Here is a 12,421-nt window from a genome sequence, read left to right as displayed (position 1 = left end):
AAACTCCATCAAAAAGTTGGCAGGCGTGTTTTGTTTTCCAGGGAACAGCGCCGTTGATTTTGTTTGGGGGCCTGTGGCTGGGAGTGGCCGGCTGGCTCCTTAGAATCCACGATACGCAGGATGGTTCCCAGACCCAAGGTGGCACCAGTGGCAAGTCGGGGCTGGTTTGATAGTACCAAGTGGCTCCGGCAATCTGCCATCCAGAAGTGAGGCAGCTAAGTTTTGTTTGCCAGAAAAAAAGGGCCGTGGTTTTTGTTGGGGGCCTGTGGCTGGGAGTAGCCGGCTGGCTCCTTAAAATCCACGATAGGCAGGATGGTTCCCAGACCCAAGGTGGCACCAGTGCCAAGTCGGGCTGGTTTGATAGTACCAAGTGGCTCCTGCAATCTGCCATCCAGAAGCGGGGCAGCTGAGTTTTGTTTGCCAGAGAAAAAGGCTGTGGTTTGTGTTTGGGGCCTGTGGCTGGCAGTGGCCGGCTGGCTCCTGAAAATCCACGATACGCAGCATGGTTCCCAGACCCAAGGTGGCACCAGTGCCAAGTGGGTCTCGTTTGACAGTGTAAAGTGCCTCCTGCAATCTCCCATCCAGAAGCGGGGCAGCTGAGTTTTTTTTGCCAGGGAAACGGACCTTTGTTTTTGATTGGGGTCTGTGGCCGAGAGTGGTCGGCTGTCTCCTGACAATCCACAATACGCAGGATGGTTCCCAGACCAAAGGTGGCACCAATGCCAAGTCGGGCTGGTTTGATAGTACCAAGTGTCTCCTGCAATCTGCCATCCAGAAGCGGGGCAGCTGAGTTTTGTTTGCCAGAGAAAAGGGCCGTGGGTTGTGTTTGGGGGCATATGGCTGGGAGTGGCCACCTGGCTCCTTAAAATGCACGATACGCCGCATGGTAACCAGACGCAAGGTGGCACCAGTGCCAAGTCGGGCTGTTTTTGTAGTACCCAGTGGCTTCTGCAATTTGCCATCCAGAAGCGGGGCAGAGTTGAATTTTGTTTGCTAGAGAAAAGGGCTGTGGTTTGTGTTTGGGGGCCTATGGCTGAGAGTGGCCGGCTGGCCCCTGAAAATCAACGATAGGCAGGATGGTTCCCAGATCCAAGGTGGCACCAGTGCCAAGTAAGGCTGGTTGTATGGTTCAAAGTGACTCCTGCAATCTGCCATCCAGAAGCGGGACAGCTGAGTTTTTTTTGCCAGAGAAAAGGTCCATGGTTTCTTTTTGGGGCATACGGCTGGGAATTGCCGGCTGGCTCCTTAAAATGCTCGATACGCAGGATGGTTCCCAGAGCCAAGGTGGCACCACTGCCAAGTCGGGCTCTTTTTGTAGTACCAAGTGCGTCTGCAATTTGCCATCCAGAAGAGGGGCAGTTGAGTTTTGTTTGCCAGAGAAAAGGGCCGAGGTTTGTGTTTGGGGGCATATGGCTGGGAGTGTTCGGCTGGTTCCTGAATATGTACGATACGCAGGATTGTTCCCAGATCCAAGGTGGCAGCAGTGCCATGTTGTGCTGGTGTGATAGTCCCAAGTGGCTCCTGCAATCTGCCATCCAGAAGTGGGGCAGCTGATTTTTGTTTGCCAGAGAAAAGGTCCGTGGTTTGTGTTTGGGGGCATATGGCTGAGAGTGGCCGGCTGGCCCCTGAAAATCCACGATACACAGGATGGTTCCCAGATCCAAGGTGGCACCTGTGCCAAGTCGGGCTGATTTGATAGTACTAAGTAGCTCCTGCAATCTGCCATGCAGAAGCGGGGCAGCTTACTTTTGTTTTCCAGGAAACGGGCCGAGGTTTGTGTTTGGGGGCCTATGGCTGAGAGTGACCGGCTGGCTCCTGAAAAGCTACAATAGGCAGGATGGTGACCAGACCCATGGTGGCACCAGTGCCAAGTTGGGCTGTTTGATAGTACCAAATGGCTCCTGCAATCTGCCATCCAGAAGCAGGGCAGCTGAGTTTTGTTTGCCAGAGAAAAGGGCCTTGTTTGTGTTTGGGGGCATATGGCTGGGTGTGGCCAGCTGGCTCCTTAAAATGCACGATATGCAACATGGCTCCCAGACCCAAGGTGGCACAAGTGCCAAGTTGGGCTGGTTTGATAGTACCAAGTGGCTCTCTTCCATGATCACGTGGAGAAATACTTTCTGGTTTCAGCCTCATGCTCTTTCTTCTCTCCCTCAACTTCTCTATCACCTCTCATCTGGTTCACATGCGCTGTCTTCAAGGTCCACAGGCTACTTTTCACAGAATCTTCTGGCCTGATGAAGTAAGGATGATGAATAGAACAGAGCTGGGATCTATTTTCCAGTTTGGATAAAATGCATTCTGCACACAAATCCAAGGAGAACGGGCTGCCCCGATGCCCAGAAAATCTTTCACTCCTGCTAGTGTTCTACGTCAACCGCAACTTAGTCTGAAAGAAAAGCTTTTTCTCTGAGAGCATCTGAGAGGTTTGCATGAAGCACTGATATCTGACATATGCAATTTTGAATAGGAGAGGAAAAAGAAAATGGCAAGGAGTTTTTAATTTTAGTGGTTTCAATTTTAATTTCCGTGCACTTTTTCAAAACTTGTCAGCTCAAATGCCCATCAACATCTTTTAGTCATCTGTAAGTCAGTATTCATATAAAATGTGCTTCAAATCCAAAGAATTTCAAATTTGCACTCCAAGCTTCTATGCCTAGATTTATGATTTCCTACACATATTAGATGAAAGGAAGGCCTTTTTTACTGTGGGAGTGCTGGAACACTGGAACAGGTTGCCCAGAGAAGTTGTGGGTGTCCCATCCCTGAAAGTATTCAAGGTCACCTTGGACGGGGCTTGGAGCAGCAACAAAGGAGAAGCTTGATGGTAGAGAAACAAAGTTGGACTATAGAAGAAACTCGGATTGAAGTATAGGATCAAGTTTTCTCTCAGCTCTTGGGGTAAATTCAAAGTTGTACAAAATGACATTTATCTGTGCTATTCACTACTGTAACAGAAAGTTTCATGAAAACTGTACAGAAGATAGTAAATTTTAAAAGAGATAAGAATTACAGCATAAAATCCATGGGATAGGTTACAACATGAGACACTCTCTAAGAGAAAATCTCTGTGTTTCAGCACTTCATCGGGGTAAGATTTCATGAAGTGCCAAAGAAGGCGGCAAAATATCATTCGGGACATTATTTACTGGAATTCAGCCTGGCCATTAGTAGGAACTGCCTTTGAACATATCATGTAGATATACCACACACACTTTCCCTTCACTGAAAAATTACTGTTTACAACAAATAAGCAATTGACGATCAAAATTGATTGAAAGCATCTTAAACATGTCAAGTATTTCATTGTAGATGATCTGTGATCCAAATGCTTCTTCCACCTTCGAGAGGGACAGAAGAATTCTTCCATATCATGATGGTTTAAAATTGTATCAACCAATGTTTTCTGCTGAAAAGATATCATCTATTTTTTTCTATTTTTGGAAGAAAATATTCCTAGACATACAACAGGTGAGAACTAAGTAATTTTAAAGAAACAAATGAAATGAAAATATTCTGTAAATAGAATGAAATGAAAAGCTGTGTTTTAAATAGGAGCTAAATATTAAACAGAATTTTTGTACCAGGCATTTGAATTACTGCACCAGCTCTTTTGCCCATCAAGAGAGGCATTTAGCATTTCAGTCTTTTCCAAGGTGTTCATGATCTGCTATGCTGATCTCTGTGTGTGCCTAGGTGTGTGTGGAGGGGGGGGCATATGAAGGGGAGTGTGTATGTTTGCTTTACAATTGTTGTGGCAGATTCATGCCTCAGCTCCACATTTTGTTTTAAAAAGGTCACACCGAGTGGATATGAAGTTTACTATCAACAAGAGATCGATTCCCAAATCATCCATTTGACTCTCCCTTATAAATCATGTGCTTTGTTGCATATTTTATCAAATATACTTTCAAGCCAGATGGAGGAAGGAGGATGTGGGAATCCCTCCACCATCTTGCAACTTTTATGTAAGTAGGTTTTCAAGAAAATCATCATTTCTCTTTTAAATATGTCTGGAACAGGCATGATGGTAGTGTCAACCTGTTGGAGTTTTTGTTGCTGGAAGAAGTTGTACAAAAGGATTGGTTTTTACATTGACCAGTTACTGAATCAAGCGCAGGAATACATTGGAAATTTAGCTGGGGGTTCCTTTTCCCAGCAGACTACTTCTAGAACGAGCTTGTACACTGAAGCTGACTCTTTTGCTCTCTTTTTGTTTCTTTCCTATTTTCTTGGCTTCTTTGCCACTATCTAGACAATTTTGGAACTTTGTTCCCAACTAAAATGGTTTCAATAGTCTGATTGTGATCATACATTTTTACAAGGAATTTTTAAAATCTTTCCTCGAGTCCAGAAAGTCAAGGACTTAGATCTTTTTCTTCCCTTATCAATATTGCCATGAAATTGATAAATAAAGACCAACTCTTTATTTTTGTTTTTAACCCACGTAGATAATTCCCATCCATTAATCCATTTTGTGGACCAATAGCTGCCATTCTGATGGAAGCTGTCACTTCTTAACAATAGGCATTCTGTGACTATGTTGACAGCACTTTGGGTGAAGATCCTAACTGGTCTTAGATATACATAGGGAGAAATTTGCTCAGCCAGTGTCAGTCTTAAGCATGCGTATCAGAAGATCTTTCTAGAGCTGGGAATTTTCCCATGAAAGGGATTCAGTTAGGGAAGAGACACTTGTGCCAGAGTTTTACATTCTTCTTGAACACTGCTTAAGGAACTTAGATGCCATGTCCATTTGGATCTCTGTCTGCACAGAACTTTGTCATGCCAGTGCTTTGAAATGCATCTTGAAGAGAATTCACTAGCACAGAATGAAAGAGAGTGGAAGGGGTTGGTGGGGCTAACCAGGCCCAACCCCCCTGCCTAAACCAGGATACCTAGAGCCTCTTGCCCAGGATTCTATCTGGGTGTACTTTTAATGTCTTCAAAGATCCAGGCTCCACAATCTTTCTGGGCAGTCTGTGCCGTGGTTCAGTCACCCTGACAGTAAAGAAACATTTACTGATGTTCAAAGGCAATCTCCTGTATTTCAGTGTGTGCCCACTGCCTCTTGTCTTTTCCCTCAGCATCACTGAAAAGACACTGATTCCCTCCCCTTTGCACTATTGCTTCCATATGTATGTGTGATGCCATGTAGAGGTATGTCAAAAACCTCCCTGAAGCCCAGGCAGATAATATTCCCTTCATCTACCAGTCAAGTTGATTCATCAGAGGAGTTTAAAGTGATGTTCAGCATGAAATTCCCCTGAAAAATCATGCTAACTACATTATTTGGTCATCTGTCATGTGCCTGGCAAGGATTTCCAGGAAGAGCTGCTTCATCAACTTCCTGGGGATAAAAAAGAGGCTGGCTGGTTTGTACTATGGCGAGTCCTCTTAATTGCCTTTTTTGAAGATGGGTGTCATTTGCTAACATCCACTCTTTAGCCTCTCTTGTCGTCTACATCTTAGCAAAACGCTTTTCCACTATGTCTGGCTAGGAAAAACTGTGCCAGCACAGAAAACATCTCCCATCGTGTTCTAGAAGTTGCACGGATGTCTGCCAAGTGTTTGGCAGGAAGAAAAGAAAAGTTGTCCAAAACAGCTTCCAATCGAATGTTCCTGTGATTGGAAAAGTCAGGAGAGTGCAAAGGTACTGTTTTCTATCAGTTGGCAAGGTGCGCACACAATCCCAGTGTTGTACAGCTTGCTTCTTCACCTTCCCGAAGCTGCCGCTCTCGCCGGCTGCCGGAGCCCAAGAAGCGGCTTCTTCGCGCAAAGACGATTGTGCCGCTCACAGGGCTCTCCTTAGCGCGGCTTCTGCCGAAAGACGCCCGGCAGCGGCTCTTACCTCCGGAGAGCATCCTACCTTCGTCTTTCGCGTCTTTTGTAGTCTACATCTTAGCAAAACGCTTCTCCACTATGTCTGGCTAGGAAAAACTGTGCCAGCACAGAAAACATCTCCCATCGTGTTCTAGAAGTTGCACGGATGTCTGCCAAGTGTTTGGCAGGAAGAAAAGAAAAGTTGTCCAAAACAGCTTCCAATCGAATGTTCCTGTGATTGGAAAAGTCAGGAGAGTGCAAAGGTACTGTTTTCTATCAGTTGGCAAGGTGCGCACACAATCCCAGTGTTGTACAGCTTGCTTCTTCACCTTCCCGAAGCTGCCGCTCTCGCCGGCTGCCGGAGCCCAAGAAGCGGCTTCTTCGCGCAAAGACGATTGTGCCGCTCACAGTGCTCTCCTTAGCGCGGCTTCTGCCGAAAGACGCCCGGCAGCGGCTCTTACCTCCGGAGAGCATCCTACCTTCGTCTTTCGCGTCTTTTGTAGTCTACATCTTAGCAAAACGCTTTTCCACTATGTCTGGCTAGGAAAAACTGTGCCAGCACAGAAAACATCTCCCATCGTGTTCTAGAAGTTGCACGGATGTCTGCCAAGTGTTTGGCAGGAAGAAAAGAAAAGTTGTCCAAAACAGCTTCCAATCGAATGTTCCTGTGATTGGAAAAGTCAGGAGAGTGCAAAGGTACTGTTTTCTATCAGTTGGCAAGGTGCGCACACAATCCCAGTGTTGTACAGCTTGCTTCTTCACCTTCCCGAAGCTGCCGCTCTCGCCGGCTGCCGGAGCCCAAGAAGCGGCTTCTTCGCGCAAAGACGATTGTGCCGCTCACAGGGCTCTCCTTAGCGCGGCTTCTGCCGAAAGACGCCCGGCAGCGGCTCTTACCTCCGGAGAGCATCCTACCTTCGTCTTTCGCGTCTTTTGTAGTCTACATCTTAGCAAAACGCTTTTCCACTATGTCTGGCTAGGAAAAACTGTGCCAGCACAGAAAACATCTCCCATCGTGTTCTAGAAGTTGCACGGATGTCTGCCAAGTGTTTGGCAGGAAGAAAAGAAAAGTTGTCCAAAACAGCTTCCAATCGAATGTTCCTGTGATTGGAAAAGTCAGGAGAGTGCAAAGGTACTGTTTTCTATCAGTTGGCAAGGTGCGCACACAATCCCAGTGTTGTACAGCTTGCTTCTTCACCTTCCCGAAGCTGCCGCTCTCGCCGGCTGCCGGAGCCCAAGAAGCGGCTTCTTCGCGCAAAGACGATTGTGCCGCTCACAGTGCTCTCCTTAGCGCGGCTTCTGCCGAAAGACGCCCGGCAGCGGCTCTTACCTCCGGAGAGCATCCTACCTTCGTCTTTCTCGTCTTTTGTAGTCTACATCTTAGCAAAACGCTTTTCCACTATGTCTGGCTAGGAAAAACTGTGCCAGCACAGAAAACATCTCCCATCGTGTTCTAGAAGTTGCACGGATGTCTGCCAAGTGTTTGGCAGGAAGAAAAGAAAAGTTGTCCAAAACAGCTTCCAATCGAATGTTCCTGTGATTGGAAAAGTCAGGAGAGTGCAAAGGTACTGTTTTCTATCAGTTGGCAAGGTGCGCACACAATCCCAGTGTTGTACAGCTTGCTTCTTCACCTTCCCGAAGCTGCCGCTCTCGCCGGCTGCCGGAGCCCAAGAAGCGGCTTCTTCGCGCAAAGACGATTGTGCCGCTCACAGTGCTCTCCTTAGCGCGGCTTCTGCCGAAAGACGCCCGGCAGCGGCTCTTACCTCCGGAGAGCATCCTACCTTCGTCTTTCGCGTCTTTTGTAGTCTACATCTTAGCAAAACGCTTTTCCACTATGTCTGGCTAGGAAAAACTGTGCCAGCACAGAAAACATCTCCCATCGTGTTCTAGAAGTTGCACGGATGTCTGCCAAGTGTTTGGCAGGAAGAAAAGAAAAGTTGTCCAAAACAGCTTCCAATCGAATGTTCCTGTGATTGGAAAAGTCAGGAGAGTGCAAAGGTACTGTTTTCTATCAGTTGGCAAGGTGCGCACACAATCCCAGTGTTGTACAGCTTGCTTCTTCACCTTCCCGAAGCTGCCGCTCTCGCCGGCTGCCGGAGCCCAAGAAGCGGCTTCTTCGCGCAAAGACGATTGTGCCGCTTACAGGGCTCTCCTTAGCGCGGCTTCTGCCGAAAGACGCCCGGCAGCGGCTCTTACCTCCGGAGAGCACCCTACCTTCGTCTTTCGCGTCTTTTGTAGTCTACATCTTAGCAAAACGCTTTTCCACTATGTCTGGCTAGGAAAACCCGTGCCAGCACAGAAAACATCTCCCATCGTTTTCTAGAAGTTGCACGGATGTCTGCCAAGTGTTTGGCAGGAAGAAAAGAAAAGTTGTCCAAAACAGCTTCCAATCGAATGTTCCTGTGATTGGAAAAGTCAGGAGAGTGCAAAGGTACTGTTTTCTATCAGTTGGCAAGGTGCGCACACAATCCCAGTGTTGTACAGCTTGCTTCTTCACCTTCCCGAAGCTGCCGCTCTCGCCGGCTGCCGGAGCCCAAGAAGCGGCTTCTTCGCGCAAAGACGATTGTGCCGCTCACAGTGCTCTCCTTAGCGCGGCTTCTGCCGAAAGACGCCCGGCAGCGGCTCTTACCTCCGGAGAGCATCCTACCTTCGTCTTTCGCGTCTTTTGTAGTCTACATCTTAGCAAAACGCTTTTCCACTATGTCTGGCTAGGAAAAACTGTGCCAGCACAGAAAACATCTCCCATCGTGTTCTAGAAGTTGCACGGATGTCTGCCAAGTGTTTGGCAGGAAGAAAAGAAAAGTTGTCCAAAACAGCTTCCAATCGAATGTTCCTGTGATTGGAAAAGTCAGGAGAGTGCAAAGATACTGTTTTCTATCAGTTGGCAAGGTGCGCACACAATCCCAGTGTTGTACAGCTTGCTTCTTCACCTTCCCGAAGCTGCCGCTCTCGCCGGCTGCCGGAGCCCAAGAAGCGGCTTCTTCGCGCAAAGACGATTGTGCCGCTCACAGTGCTCTCCTTAGCGCGGCTTCTGCCGAAAGACGCCCGGCAGCGGCTCTTACCTCCGGAGAGCATCCTACCTTCGTCTTTCGCGTCTTTTGTAGTCTACATCTTAGCAAAACGCTTTTCCACTATGTCTGGCTAGGAAAAACTGTGCCAGCACAGAAAACATCTCCCATCGTGTTCTAGAAGTTGCACGGATGTCTGCCAAGTGTTTGGCAGGAAGAAAAGAAAAGTTGTCCAAAACAGCTTCCAATCGAATGTTCCTGTGATTGGAAAAGTCAGGAGAGTGCAAAGGTACTGTTTTCTATCAGTTGGCAAGGTGCGCACACAATCCCAGTGTTGTACAGCTTGCTTCTTCACCTTCCCGAAGCTGCCGCTCTCGCCGGCTGCCGGAGCCCAAGAAGCGGCTTCTTCGCGCAAAGACGATTGTGCCGCTTACAGGGCTCTCCTTAGCGCGGCTTCTGCCGAAAGACGCCCGGCAGCGGCTCTTACCTCCGGAGAGCATCCTACCTTCGTCTTTCGCGTCTTTTGTAGTCTACATCTTAGCAAAACGCTTTTCCACTATGTCTGGCTAGGAAAACCCGTGCCAGCACAGAAAACATCTCCCATCGTTTTCTAGAAGTTGCACGGATGTCTGCCAAGTGTTTGGCAGGAAGAAAAGAAAAGTTGTCCAAAACAGCTTCCAATCGAATGTTCATGTGATTGGAAAAGTCAGGAGAGTGCAAAGGTACTGTTTTCTATCAGTTGGCAAGGTGCGCACACAATCCCAGTGTTGTACAGCTTGCTTCTTCACCTTCCCGAAGCTGCCGCTCTCGCCGGCTGCCGGAGCCCAAGAAGCGGCTTCTTCGCGCAAAGACGATTGTGCCGCTCACAGTGCTCTCCTTAGCGCGGCTTCTGCCGAAAGACGCCCGGCAGCGGCTCTTACCTCCGGAGAGCATCCTACCTTCGTCTTTCGCGTCTTTTGTAGTCTACATCTTAGCAAAACGCTTTTCCACTATGTCTGGCTAGGAAAAACTGTGCCAGCACAGAAAACATCTCCCATCGTGTTCTAGAAGTTGCACGGATGTCTGCCAAGTGTTTGGCAGGAAGAAAAGAAAAGTTGTCCAAAACAGCTTCCAATCGAATGTTCCTGTGATTGGAAAAGTCAGGAGAGTGCAAAGGTACTGTTTTCTATCAGTTGGCAAGGTGCGCACACAATCCCAGTGTTGTACAGCTTGCTTCTTCACCTTCCCGAAGCTGCCGCTCTCGCCGGCTGCCGGAGCCCAAGAAGCGGCTTCTTCGCGCAAAGACGATTGTGCCGCTCACAGTGCTCTCCTTAGCGCGGCTTCTGCCGAAAGACGCCCGGCAGCGGCTCTTACCTCCGGAGAGCATCCTACCTTCGTCTTTAGCTCCTCTTCTCATCTACACCTCGGCAAAAAGCTTCTCCACTATGTCTGGCTAGGAAAAACTGTGCCAGCACAGAAAACATCTCCCATCGTGTTCTAGAAGTTGCACGGATGTCTGCCAAGTGTTTGGCAGGAAGAAAAGAAAAGTTGTCCAAAACAGCTTCCAATCGAATGTTCCTGTGATTGGAAAAGTCAGGAGAGTGCAAAGATACTGTTTTCTATCAGTTGGCAAGGTGCGCACACAATCCCAGTGTTGTACAGCTTGCTTCTTCACCTTCCCGAAGCTGCCGCTCTCGCCGGCTGCCGGAGCCCAAGAAGCGGCTTCTTCGCGCAAAGACGATTGTGCCGCTCACAGTGCTCTCCTTAGCGCGGCTTCTGCCGAAAGACGCCCGGCAGCGGCTCTTACCTCCGGAGAGCATCCTACCTTCGTCTTTCGCGTCTTTTGTAGTCTACATCTTAGCAAAACGCTTTTCCACTATGTCTGGCTAGGAAAAACTGTGCCAGCACAGAAAACATCTCCCATCGTGTTCTAGAAGTTGCACGGATGTCTGCCAAGTGTTTGGCAGGAAGAAAAGAAAAGTTGTCCAAAACAGCTTCCAATCGAATGTTCCTGTGATTGGAAAAGTCAGGAGAGTGCAAAGGTACTGTTTTCTATCAGTTGGCAAGGTGCGCACACAATCCCAGTGTTGTACAGCTTGCTTCTTCACCTTCCCGAAGCTGCCGCTCTCGCCGGCTGCCGGAGCCCAAGAAGCGGCTTCTTCGCGCAAAGACGATTGTGCCGCTCACAGTGCTCTCCTTAGCGCGGCTTCTGCCGAAAGACGCCCGGCAGCGGCTCTTACCTCCGGAGAGCATCCTACCTTCGTCTTTCGCGTCTTTTGTAGTCTACATCTTAGCAAAACGCTTTTCCACTATGTCTGGCTAGGAAAACCCGTGCCAGCACAGAAAACATCTCCCATCGTGTTCTAGAAGTTGCACGGATGTCTGCCAAGTGTTTGGCAGGAAGAAAAGAAAAGTTGTCCAAAACAGCTTCCAATCGAATGTTCATGTGATTGGAAAAGTCAGGAGAGTGCAAAGGTACTGTTTTCTATCAGTTGGCAAGGTGCGCACACAATCCCAGTGTTGTACAGCTTGCTTCTTCATCTTCCCGAAGCTGCCACTCTCAGGAGGTAAGAGCCGCTGCCGGGCGTCTTTCGGCAGAAGCTGCGCTAAGGAGTGCACTGTGAGCGGCACAATCGTCTTTGCGCGAAGAAGCCGCTTCTTGGGCTCCGGCAGCCGGCGAAAGCGGCTGCTTCGGGAAGGTGAAGAAGCAAGCTGTACAACACTGGGATTGTGTGCGCACCTTGCCAACTGATAGAAAACAGTACCTTTGCACTCTCCTGACTTTTCCAATCACAGGAACATTCGATTGGAAGCTGTTTTGGACAACTTTTCTTTTCTTCCTGCCAAACACTTGGCAGACATCCGTGCAACTTCTAGAACACGATGGGAGATGTTTTCTGTGCTGGCACAGTTTTTCCTAGCCAGACATAGTGGAAAAGCGTTTTGCTAAGATGTAGACTACAAAAGACGCGAAAGACGAAGGTAGGATGCTCTCCGGAGGTAAGAGCCGCTGCCGGGCGTCTTTCGGCAGAAGCCGCGCTAAGGAGAGCCCTGTGAGCGGCACAATCGTCTTTGCGCGAAGAAGCCGCTTCTTGGGCTCCGGCAGCCGGCGAGAGCGGCAGCTTCGGGAAGGTGAAGAAGCAAGCTGTACAACACTGGGATTGTGTGCGCACCTTGCCAACTGATAGAAAACAGTACCTTTGCACTCTCCTGACTTTTCCAATCACAGGAACATTCGATTGGAAGCTGTTTTGGACAACTTTTCTTTTCTTCCTGCCAAACACTTGGCAGACATCCGTGCAACTTCTAGAACACGATGGGAGATGTTTTCTGTGCTGGCACAGTTTTTCCTAGCCAGACATAGTGGAGAAGCTTTTTGCCTAGGTGTAGATGAGAAGAGGAGCTAAAGACGAAGGTAGGATGCTCTCCGGAGGTAAGAGCCGCTGCCGGGCGTCTTTCGGCAGAAGCCGCGCTAAGGAGAGCACTGTGAGCGGCACAATCGTCTTTGCGCGAAGAAGCCGCTTCTTGGGCTCCGGCAGCCGGCGAGAGCGGCAGCTTCGGGAAGGTGAAGAAGCAAGCTGTACAACACTGGGATTGTGTGCGCACCTTGCCAA

This window comes from Melospiza melodia, chromosome 3 (genome assembly GCF_035770615.1).
Source record: "Melospiza melodia melodia isolate bMelMel2 chromosome 3, bMelMel2.pri, whole genome shotgun sequence".
NCBI classification, from domain to species: Eukaryota; Metazoa; Chordata; class Aves; order Passeriformes; family Passerellidae; genus Melospiza; species Melospiza melodia.
This window is presented reverse-complemented; position numbering follows the sequence as displayed.